This window comes from Triticum urartu, chromosome 6A (genome assembly GCF_056163025.1).
Source record: "Triticum urartu cultivar PI428250 chromosome 6A, HENAU_Tu73, whole genome shotgun sequence".
Classification (NCBI taxonomy): Eukaryota; Viridiplantae; Streptophyta; class Magnoliopsida; order Poales; family Poaceae; genus Triticum; species Triticum urartu.
The window spans coordinates 598469876-598482424 of record NC_141878.1 but is presented as its reverse complement, the minus strand read 5'-3'; the positions used below and the strand labels follow the sequence as shown (position 1 = coordinate 598482424).

At 43.8% G+C, this 12549-nt stretch overlaps 1 pseudogene; it reads right to left on the bottom strand.

The window, feature by feature from the left end:
* Positions 1 to 11290: 11290 nt before the first annotated feature.
* On the bottom strand, positions 11291 to 11870 carry LOC147967019 (uncharacterized; annotated as a pseudogene).
* Between the last annotated feature and the right edge of the window lie 679 nt (positions 11871 to 12549).

Here is a 12549-nt window from a genome sequence, read left to right as displayed (position 1 = left end):
GAGCATACCTGGGCTAGGTATAAAATGGACATTGTGTGCAAAACAGACCTGGTAATAAACAACCTTAGTGAGGTTTTCAATAGAATGATATTGGATGTTAGGAACAAGCCAATCAGGACTATGTTAAAGGGCATAAGAACAAAGCTGATGATTAAGTTTCAGAAGATCAGAGAGAAGACAGAGACATGCAGATGGGAAATCACACCTACTTATTCAGAGATTTTAGAAGAGGGGAAGAAGTGGGCTAAATATTGTGAAGCATACATGGCAGGGCCAGGGATATGGCATGTCACAAGTAGCTCTGAAAACACATATTGTGTTAATTTGAACAATGAGACATGTGACTGTAGGAGGTGGGACATGACAGCTATCCCCTGCAGTCATGCCATTGCTGCAATGCAGAAAGTGAAGATACACCCTGAAGACTATGTTTCTGCTTTTTTCAAGAAACCCATGTATTGTGAAACATATAAGCACATAATATTCCCTGTGCCAGGTCCTGACCATTGGCCTCATACACCTGGTGATGATATTTCTCCCCCTGTATTTAGACAAAAGAAAGGTAAAAAAACTGCCAGGAGGAAAGGCATGTTTGAGGTGCCAGCTAAAAAGGATACTTCTAGGATTGGTACAGTGACATGCAGCAACTGCAAGAAGCAAGGGCACAGGATCAACAATTGTGGTGTCCCTTTGAAACCTAAGTTCCAGATGAGGTTGAACAAGCACCAGGTATGTCCATTCATTCCATTGTTACATTCATTGCATTGTTACATTCATTTCATTTGTAGGAAAATAGTTCTAACTAATATTGTTGTGTAGGAAAATAGAGCAAACTACTCTGAGGCTGGTTCTTCAATGGCTGCAACTGCACAAAGGCCACCAAGGGTACCTGCTGCCTCTGCACTGCACCAACTCCTCCTCCAACAACAACTGAGTCAACACAGACAGCTTCTAGGTCAAGGAAGAGGGCAGCACCAGCTACAATAGCAGCACCACCACCTCTCAAGAAGAGCAGTGTTGGGGAACGTAGTAATTTCAAAAAAATTCCTACGCACACGCAAGATCATGGTGATGCATAGCAACGAGAGGGGAGAGTGTTGTCTACGTACCCTCGTAGACCGAAGCGGAAGCGTTGACGCAACGTAGAGGAAGTAGTCGTACGTCTTCCCGGTCCAACCGATCCAAGCACCGTTACTCCGGCACCTCCGAGTTCTTAGCACACGTTCAGCTCGATGACGCTCCCCGGGCTCCGATCCAGCAAAGCTTCGGGGAGGAGTTCCGTCAACACGACGGCGTGGTGACGATCTTGATGTTCAACTGTCGCAGGGCTTCGCCTAAGCACCGCTACAATATGATTGAGGTGTAATATCGTGGAGGAGGCACCGCACACGGCTAAGGAACGATCACGAAGATCAACTTGTGTGTTCTAGGGTGCCCCCCTGCCCCCGTATATAAAGGAGCAAGGGGGAGGCCGGCCGGCCCTTGGTGCGCCAAGGAGAGGGGGGAGTCCTCCTCCTAGTGGGAGTAGGACCCCCCTTTCCTAGTCCAACTAGGAATAGGGAGGGGGAAGGAAAGAGAGGGAGAGGGAGAGGGAAACGGGGGCCGCGCCCCCCCCCCCTCCTAGTCCTATTCGGACTCCCCATGAGGGGGGGCGCGCCACCTCCTGGGCTGCTGCCCTCTCTCTCCCCTCAGACCCAATAAGGCCCATTACTTCCCCGGGGGGTTCCGGTAACCCCTCCGGCACTCCGGTTTTATCCGAAATCACCCGGAACAATTCCGGTGTCCGAATATAGTCGTCCAATATATCGATCTTTATGTCTCGACTATTTCGAGACTCCTCGTCATGTCCATGATCACATCCGGGACTCTGAACAACCTTCGGTACATCAAAATACATAAACTCATAATAACTGTCATTGTAACGTTAAGCGTGCGGACCCTACGGTTCGCGAACAATGTAGACATGACCGAGATACCTCTCCGGTCAATAACCAATAGCGGGACCTGGATGCCCATATTGGCTCCTACATATTCTACGAAGATCTTTATCGGTCAGACCGCATAACAACATACGTTGTTCCCTTTGTCATCGGTATGTTACTTTCCCGAGATTCGATCGTCGGTATCCAATACCTAGTTCAATCTCGTTATCGGCAAGTCTCTTTACTCGTTCCGTAATACATTATCTCACAACTAACACATTAGTTGTAATGCTTGCAAGGCTTATGTGATGTGCATTACCGAGAGGGCCTAGAGATACCTCTCCGACATTCGGAGTGACAAATCCTAATCTCGAAATACGCCAACCCAACAAGTACCTTTGGAGACACCTGTAGAGCACCTTTATGATAACCTAGTTACGTTGTGACGTTTGGTAGCACACAAAGTGTTCCTCCGGTAAACGGGAGTTGCATAATCTCATAGTCATAGGAACATGTATAAGTCATGAAGAAAGCAATAGCAACATACTAAACGATCGGGTGCTAAGCTAATGGAATGGGTCATGTCAATCAGATCATTCAACTAATGATGTGACCTCGTTAATCAAATAACAACTCTTTGTTCATGGTTAGGAAACATAACCATCTTTGATTAACGAGCTAGTCAAGTAGAGGCATACTAGTGACACTCTGTTTGTTTATATATTCACACATGTATTATGTTTCTGGTTAATACAATTCTAGCATGAATAATAAACATTTATCATAATATATGAGGAAATAAATAATAACTTTATTATTGCCTCTAGGGCATATTTCCTTCAGTCTCCCACTTGCACTAGAGTCAATAATCTAGATTACACGGTAATGATTCTAACACCCATGGAGCCTTGGTGCTGATCATGTTTTGCTCGTGGAAGAGGCTTAGTCAACGGGTCTGCTACATTCAGATCCGTATGTATCTTGCAAATCTCTATGTCTCCCACCTGGACTAGATCCCGGATGGAATTGAAGCGTCTCTTGATGTGCTTGGTTCTTTTGTGAAATCTGGATTCCTTTGCCAAGGCAATTGCACCAGTATTGTCACAAAAGATTTTCATTGGACCCGATGCACTAGGTATGACACCTAGATCGGATATGAACTCCTTCATCCAGACTCCTTCGTTTGCTGCTCCCGAAGCAGCTATGTACTCCGCTTCACATGTAGATCCCGCCATGACGCTTTGTTTAGAACTACACCAACTGACAGCTCCACCGTTTAATGTAAACACGTATCCGGTTTGCGATTTAGAATCGTCCGGATCAGTGTCAAAGCTTGCATCAACGTAACCGTTTACGATGAGCTCTTTGTCACCTCCATATACGAGAAACATATCCTTAGTCCTTTTCAGGTACTTCAGGATGTTCTTGACTGCTGTCCAGTGATCCACTCCTGGATTACTTTGGTACCTCCCTGCTAAACTTATAGCAAGGCACGCATCAAGTCTGGTACACAACATTGCATACATGATAGAGCCTATGGCTGAAGCATAGGGAACATCTTTCATTTTCTCTCTATCTTCTGTAGTGGTCGGGCATTAAGTCTGACTCAACTTCACACCTTGTAACACAGGCAAGAACCCTTTCTTTGCTTGATCCATTTTGAACTTCTTCAAAATCTTGTCAAGGTATGTGCTTTGTGAAAGTCCAATTAAGCGTCTTGATCTATCTCTATAGATCTTTATGTCTAATATGTAAGCAGCTTCACCGAGGTCTTTCATTGAAAAACTCTTATTCAAATATCCCTTTATGCTATCCAGAAATTCTATATCATTTCCAATTAGTAATATGTCATCCACATATAATATCAGAAATGCTACAGAGCTCCCACTCACTTTCTTGTAAATACAGGCTTCTCCAAAAGTCTGTATAAAACCAAATGCTTTGATCACACTATCAAAGCGTTTATTCCAACTCCGAGAGGCTTGCACCAGTCCATAAATGGATCGCTGGAGCTTGCACACTTTGTTAGCTCCCTTTGGATCGACAAAACCTTCCGGTTGCATCATATACAACTCTTCTTCCAGAAATCCATTCAGGAATGCAGTTTTGACATCCATCTGCCAAATTTCATAATCATAAAATGCGGCAATTGCTAACATGATTCGGACAGACTTAAGCATCGCTACGGGTGAGAAGGTCTCATCATAGTCAACCCCTTGAACTTGTCGAAAACCTTTTGCGACAAGTCAAGCTTTGTAGACAGTAATATTACCGTCAGCGTCAGTCTTCTTCTTGAAGATGCATTTATTCTCAATTGCTTGCCGATCATCGGGCAAGTCAACCAAAGTCCATACTTTGTTCTCATACATGGATCCCATCTCAGATTTCATGGCTTCAAGCCATTTTGCGGAATCTGGGCTCACCATTGCTTCTTCATAGTTCGTAGGTTCATCATGATCTAGCAGCATGATTTCTAGAACAGGATTACCGTACCACTCTGGCGCGGTTCTCACTCTGGTTGATCTATGAGGTTCAGTAGTATCTTGTCCTGAAGTTTCATGATCATTATCATTAGCTTCCTCACTAATTGGTGTAGGTGTCGCAGAAACAGTTTTCTGTGATGTACTACTTTCCAATAAGGGAGCAGGTACAGTTACCTCATCAAGTTCTACTTTCCTCCCACTCACATCTTTCGAGAGAAACTCCTTCTCCAGAAAGTTTCCGAATTTAGCAACAAAAGTCTTGCCTTCGGATCTGTGATAGAAGGTGTATCCAATAGTTTCCTTTGGATATCCTATGAAGACACATTTCTCCGATTTGGGTTCGAGCTTATCAGGTTGAAGCTTTTTCACATAAGCATCGCAGCCCCAAACTTTCAGAAACGATAACTTTGGTCTCTTGCCAAACAATAGTTCATAAGGCGTCGTCTCAACGGATTTCGATGGTGCCCTATTCAACGTGAATGCGGCCGTCTCTAAAGCATAACCCCAAAACGATAGTGGTAAATCAGTAAGAGACATCATAGATCGCACCATATCTAGTAAAGTACGATTACGACGTTCGGACACACCATTACGCTGTGGTGTTCTAGGTGGCATGAGTTGCGAAACTATTCCGCTTTGCTTCAAATGTACACCAAACTCGTAACTCAAATATTCTCCTCCACGATCAGATCGTAGAAACTTTATTTTCTTGTTACGATGATTTTCAACTTCACTCTGAAATTCTTTGAACTTTTCAAATGTTTCAGACTTATGTTTCATTAAGTAGATATACCCATATCTGCTCAAGTCATCTGTGAAGGTGAGAAAATAACGATATCCGCCACGAGCCTCAATATTCATCGGACCACATACATCTGTATGTATGATTTCCAACAAATCTGTTGCTCTCTCCATAGTACCGGAGAACGGTGTTTTAGTCATCTTGCCCATGAGGCACGGTTCGCAAGTATCAAGTGATTCATAATCAAGTGGTTCCAAAAGTCCATCAGTATGGAGTTTCTTCATGCGCTTTACACTGATATGACCTAAACAGCAGTGCCACAAATAAGTTGCACCATCATTATCAACTCTGCATCTTTTGGCTTCAACATTATGAATATGTGTATCACTACTATCGAGATTCAATAAGAATAGACCACTCTTCAAGGGTGCATGACCATAAAAGATATTAATCATATAAATAGAACAACCATTATTCTCTGATTTAAATGAATAACCGTCTCGCATTAAACAAGATCCAGATATAATGTTCATGCTCAACGCTGGCACCAAATAACAATTATTTAGGTCTAATACTAATCCCGAAGGTAGATGTAGAGGTAGCGTGCCGACTGCGATCACATCGACTTTGGAACCGTTTCCCATGCGCATCGTCACCTCGTCCTTAGCCAATCTTCGCTTAATCCGTAGTCCCTGTTTCGAGTTGCAAATATTAGCAACAGAACCAGTATCAAATACCCAGGTGCACTGCGAGCATTAGTAAGGTACACATCAATAACATGTATATCACATATACCTTTGTTCACCTTGCCATCCTTCTTATCCGCCAAATACTTGGGGCAGTTCTGTTTCCAGTGACTAGTCTGCTTGCAGTAGAAGCACTCAGTTTCAGGCTTAGGTCCAGACTTGGGTTCCTTCTCTTGAGCAGCAACTTGCTTGCCGTTCTTCTTGAAGTTCCCCTTTTTCTTCCCTTTGCCCTTTTTTCTTGAAACTAGTGGTCTTGTTGACCATCAACACTTGATGCTCCTTTTTGATTTCTACCTCCGCAGCTTTCAGCATTGCGAAGAGCTCGGAAATAGTCTTATTCATCCCTTGCATATTATAGTTCATCACGAAGCTCTTGTAGCTTGGTGGCAGTGATTGGAGAATTCTGTCAATGACGCAATCATCTGGAAGATTAACTCCCATCTGAATCAAGTGATTATTATACCCAGACATTTTGAGTATATGCTCACTGACAAAACTGTTCTCCTCCATCTTGCAGCTATAAAACTTATTGGAGACTTCATATCTCTCAATCCGGGCATTTGCTTGAAATATTAACTTCAACTCCTGGAACATCTCATATGCTCCATGACGTTCAAAACGTCGTTGAAGTCCCGATTCTAAGCCGTAAAGCATGGCACACTGAACTATCGAGTAGTCATCAGCTTTGCTCTGCCAGACGTTCATAACATCTGGTGTTGCTCCAGCAGCAGGCCTGGCACCCAGCGGTGCTTCCAGGACGTAATTCTTCTGTGCAGCAATGAGGATAATCCTCAAGTTACGGACCTAGTCCGTGTAATTGCTACCATCATCTTTCAACTTTGCTTTCTCAAGGAACACATTAAAATTCAACGGAACAACAACACGGGCCATCTATCTACAATCAAACATACATAAGCAAGATACTATCAGGTACTAAGTTCATGATAAATTTAAGTTCAATTAATCAAATTACTTAAAGAACTCACACTTAGATAGACATCCCTCTAATCCTCTAAGTGATCACGTGATCCAAATCAACTAAACCATGTCTGATCATCACGTGAGATGGAGTAGTTTCATTGGTGAACATCGCTATGTTGATCATATCTACTATATGATTCACGCTCGACCTTTCGGTCTCCGTGTTCCGAGGCCATATCTGCATATGCTTGGCTCGTCAAGTATAACCTAAGTATTTCGCGTGTGCAACTGTTTTGCACCCGTTGTATTTGAACGTAGAGCTTATCACACCCGATCATCACGTGGTGTCTCAGCACGAAGAACTTTCGCAACGGTGCATACTCAGGGAGAACACTTCTTGATAATTTTAGTGAGAGATCATCTTATAATGCTACCGTCAATCAAAGCAAGATAAGATGCATAAAAGATAAACATCACATGCAATCAATATAAGTGATATGATATGGCCATCATCATCTTGTGCCTGTGATCTCCATCTCCGAAGCATCGTCATGATCACCATCGTCACTGGCGTGACACCTTGATCTCCATCGTAGCATCGTTGTCGTCTCGCCAATTTTATGCTTCCACGACTATCGCTACCGCTTAGTGATAAAGTAAAGCATTACAGTGCGATTGCATTGTATACAATAAAGCGACAACCATATGGCTCCTGCCAGTTGCCGATAACTCGGTTACAAAACATGATCATCTCATACAATAAAATTTAGCATCATGTCTTGACCATATCACATCACAACATGCCCTGCAAAAACAAGTTAGACGTCCTCTACTTTGTTTGTTGCAAGTTTTATGTGACTGCTACGGGCTTAAGCAAGAACCAATCTTACCTACGCATCAAAACCACAACGATAGTTTGTCAAGTTGATGCCATTTTAACCTTCGCAAGGACCGGGCATAGCCACACTCGGTTCAACTAAAGTTGGAGAAACAGTCACCCGCAAGCCACCTATGTGCAAAGCACATCGGGAGAACCGGTCTCGCGTAAGCGTACGCGTAATGTCGGTCCGGGCCGCTTCATCCAACAATACCGCCGAACCAAAGTATGACATGCTGGTAGGCAGTATGACTTATATCGCCCACAACTCACTTGTGTTCTACTCGTGCATATAACATCAAACCATGAAACCTAGGCTCGGATGCCACTATTGGGGAACGTAGTAATTTCAAAAAAATTCCTACGCACACGCAAGATCATGGTGATGCATAGCAATGAGAGGGGAGAGTGTTGTCTACGTACCCTCGTAGACCGAAGCGGAAGCGTTGACGCAACGTAGAGGAAGTAGTCGTACGTCTTCCCGGTCCAACCGATCCAAGCACCGTTACTCCGGCACCTCCGAGTTCTTAGCACACGTTCAGCTCGATGACGCTCCCCGGGCTCCGATCCAGCAAAGCTTCGGGGAGGAGTTCCGTCAACACGACGGCGTGGTGACGATCTTGATGTTCAACTGTCGCAGGGCTTCGCCTAAGCACCGCTACAATATGATTGAGGTGTAATATCGTGGAGGAGGCACCGCACACGGCTAAGGAACGATCACGAAGATCAACTTGTGTGTTCTAGGGTGCCCCCCTGCCCCCGTATATAAAGGAGCAAGGGGGAGGCCGGCCGGCCCTTGGTGCGCCAAGGAGAGGGGGGAGTCCTCCTCCTAGTGGGAGTAGGACCCCCCTTTCCTAGTCCAACTAGGAATAGGGAGGGGGAAGGAAAGAGAGGGAGAGGGAGAGGGAAACGGGGGCCGCCCCCCCCCCTCCTAGTCCTATTCGGACTCCCCATGAGGGGGGGCGCGCCACCTCCTGGGCTGCTGCCCTCTCTCTCCCCTCAGACCCAATAAGGCCCATTACTTCCCCGGGGGGTTCCGGTAACCCCTCCGGCACTCCGGTTTTATCCGAAATCACCCGGAACAATTCCGGTGTCCGAATATAGTCGTCCAATATATCGATCTTTATGTCTCGACTATTTCGAGACTCCTCGTCATGTCCATGATCACATCCGGGACTCTGAACAACCTTCGGTACATCAAAATACATAAACTCATAATAACTGTCATTGTAACGTTAAGCGTGCGGACCCTACGGTTCGCGAACAATGTAGACATGACCGAGATACATCTCCGGTCAATAACCAATAGCGGGACCTGGATGCCCATATTGGCTCCTACATATTCTACGAAGATCTTTATCGGTCAGATCGCATAACAACATACGTTGTTCCCTTTGTCATCGGTATGTTACTTTCCCGAGATTCGATCGTCGGTATCCAATACCTAGTTCAATCTCGTTATCGGCAAGTCTCTTTACTCGTTCCGTAATACATTATCTCACAACTAACACATTAGTTGTAATGCTTGCAAGGCTTATGTGATGTGCATTACCGAGAGGGCCTAGAGATACCTCTCCGACATTCGGAGTGACAAATCCTAATCTCGAAATACGCCAACCCAACAAGTACCTTTGGAGACACCTGTAGAGCACCTTTATGATAACCCAGTTACGTTGTGACGTTTGGTAGCACACAAAGTGTTCCTCCGGTAAACGGGAGTTGCATAATCTCATAGTCATAGGAACATGTATAAGTCATGAAGAAAGCAATAGCAACATACTAAACGATCGGGTGCTAAGCTAATGGAATGGGTCATGTCAATCAGATCATTCAACTAATGATGTGACCTCGTTAATCAAATAACAACTCTTTGTTCATGGTTAGGAAACATAACCATCTTTGATTAACGAGCTAGTCAAGTAGACGCATACTAGTGACACTCTGTTTGTTTATATATTCACACATGTATTATGTTTCCGGTTAATACAATTCTAGCATGAATAATAAACATTTATCATGATATATGAGGAAATAAATAATAACTTTATTATTGCCTCTAGGGCATATTTCCTTCAAGCAGGACCAACACCTCTTCTGCAACATTAGTACCACCTCCCAAGAAGAAGAACACAACTATTTCTAGCAATGGATCAAGGTCTTCTCCAGCAAAGAACATCAGGTCATCAAGGTCTTCTCCAGCAAAGAACACCAGGTCAGCTGCTGCCAATAGAGCTGGCACTGGATCTTTCATTGCTCCTAGACAATCTGGTACAAGTGCTGTGCAGGATGGGTCAAAGAGGGTCAGGAAGCCATCTAATAGGCTGAAAGATTACTTTTATGCAAGTGGTAACTAGCTGAAGTTGTTGAACTCCAAGTGCTTGATACTGTTTGATTTGGTTTGTAATAACATTGCCTCACTAAGTACTTGATACTGCACTGTTTGATTTGGTTTGTAATATGGTACTATATGTGGATTCTGCACTTGTTTGCAACTTCATTTCATCTGCAACTTTTATCTATATGTGGATTCAACACTTGATATACACCTTACAGATAGAAACATAGATAGAAAGATAGTCTCTTAGATAGAAAGATATCTATTTGACCAAGTGCATTATATGGTACTGAGAGCACTGACCAAATGCATACATTTATTCAGAAACATCCACATGTTACATAGATAGATGTCTAGATAGATAGATAGTCTCATAGATTACATAGATAGATAGTCTCATAGATTACATCCAAATCTCACAAAAACTACCAAATTGACTTACAGATAGAAAGATAGATAGCTAGATCAGTCATAGCGCTCAAAGAAACGGACCCACTTGGCCCTAGTTGCTGGATGAGGAGCCATGACTGCCCTAATCCTTGCCCACCTAATGATCTCCATGAATGATCTTCCCCTGCCTCTAGTGAAAACCAGCTCTAGTTCTTCATCATTGCACTTCTCCAGTACCTTGTTGGAGAGTCGGCGGTTGAACTCCTCTTGCTGCTCATCCTGGGCCGCCTCTAGGGCCCTCTGCCTGCGCCTCCTCCTCCTCCTCTGTGCAGCTGCTATTGTCCTAACCTCCACAGCCTCCCCCTCTTCCTCTGTGACATCTCCCATGTCAGGATCCATCTGTAGGGTTTCTTTTGGGTGGCGGCTGGTGGAGTCACTGGGAAAGGGTGGGGGTGGGGAGGGGTTTATATTGAGAGATGGATGGGGGGTTGGGTTTAGTAGGCCTAGGGTTGCATTCGGTCAGAGAGTAGTGGGCCACTAAGCCCAATTACCCACAGAAATAATATATGTAGGCTAACAAATAACATATAAAAGATATAAGATCAAGTTGAACACTTAATAGCATAAAAGATCCACAACTTAGTAGCATAAGAGATCCATTTCCACTACTTAATAGCATAGGTGATCCATTACAACACTTAATACCATAGGTGATCCATTACAACTTAACAACATAGCAAATAAGGTTCTTACACTAGGTTAAACTTCACATTCCCCCAAAATGTACACCCATAATCACTTGAAGTCATGCCAGGCCACATCCTTATATAAAGGCCTTTGGATGTACTTACTTCACCAACATATCACAGTAAGTTCAAGACTCAAGGATGGCCTTGATTTGCTCTAACTTCTCCTTGCTGCCATACCCTTCTTTCAGCAGCTCAGCAACAACAAGCTCAAGCTTTGCCTTCTCCTTCTTAAGAACATCTCTGTCAACTTCAACATCCTTCATAGCCTTCCTGGTGTTCTTGATGATATCAGCTTGGCTCTGCAAAATGCACCTCTGCTCTTTTGCAAGTTTGAGCTTTTCCATCTACACCTCCAACATGGCTTTCTCCTCTAGCTCCTTCTTCGTCTTCTCAAGTTCTTCCTCCTCCACTTGTTTCTGGTACACCTGCTTGTCCACCCTACCATCCTGCCAATCAAACATCTTGGATACATCATCAACAAGCTTGGTGTACTCAATGCAAAGCTTGTCATTTTCAGTCCTAAGCTTGGCCAACTCCCTTTCATGCTCACTCTTAAGCCTGGCCAACTCCTTCTCAAACTTTTCCTTGTCATGTACCCTTCCAAAGTTCTGCTCATGGAACATCTCCCATAGCTTGCACAAACATCTCTGAAGAACAGTTGGCCAAGGCCCATCAACCCACTCTACAACACCACAATTCACACCATTTTCCTGCATTTGTAAATGTGATAAGTTATTACAAAAGGACCAGTACCTTATTTCAATTCCATGATTAACTTGATAAACTTAAGATTTTCTAACTATTAATAACATAAATGAGATATGATAAGTTATTACAATGCCATGATTAAGTTTCCAAAGTGACAAAAATACATATGTGTCTGTCATATCAAACAAACTGCTGCATCATATCAAACGTCACTGAACATCCATAGCAGAAAACTTAATTGGCATCTAACCTAGACTGGGCAGCCATAGAAACGCCTCCCTGTTACAGGCCCTTCAAAAGCAACACGCTTAATAGGCCTCAGTTGGTGCAGAATGCACTTGGGATGAGCAAGCTCAAGTTGGCCACAGAAAAGGGGCTCCACAGTGGTGTCTGGTTCCTCCTACAACCATAATAACCAACAAACACTGGTTTCAATCTTCACTCAATACCAGAATCAACTTGCACTGTTCATTAAATCCCCAAATTAGCATGAACCCTAACACTGTACAGAGATGAACCCTAAGTTACCTCAATCCTACAATCAAACCCCACCCTCACTAATCAAGAACAGTATCACACACACAACAACAACAACAACACTACACTAAGCAACATCCATGGCTGAAGCCTAAGCTACTAGCACCTAACCCTAACCCTAACCCTAGGTGGCAAAGAA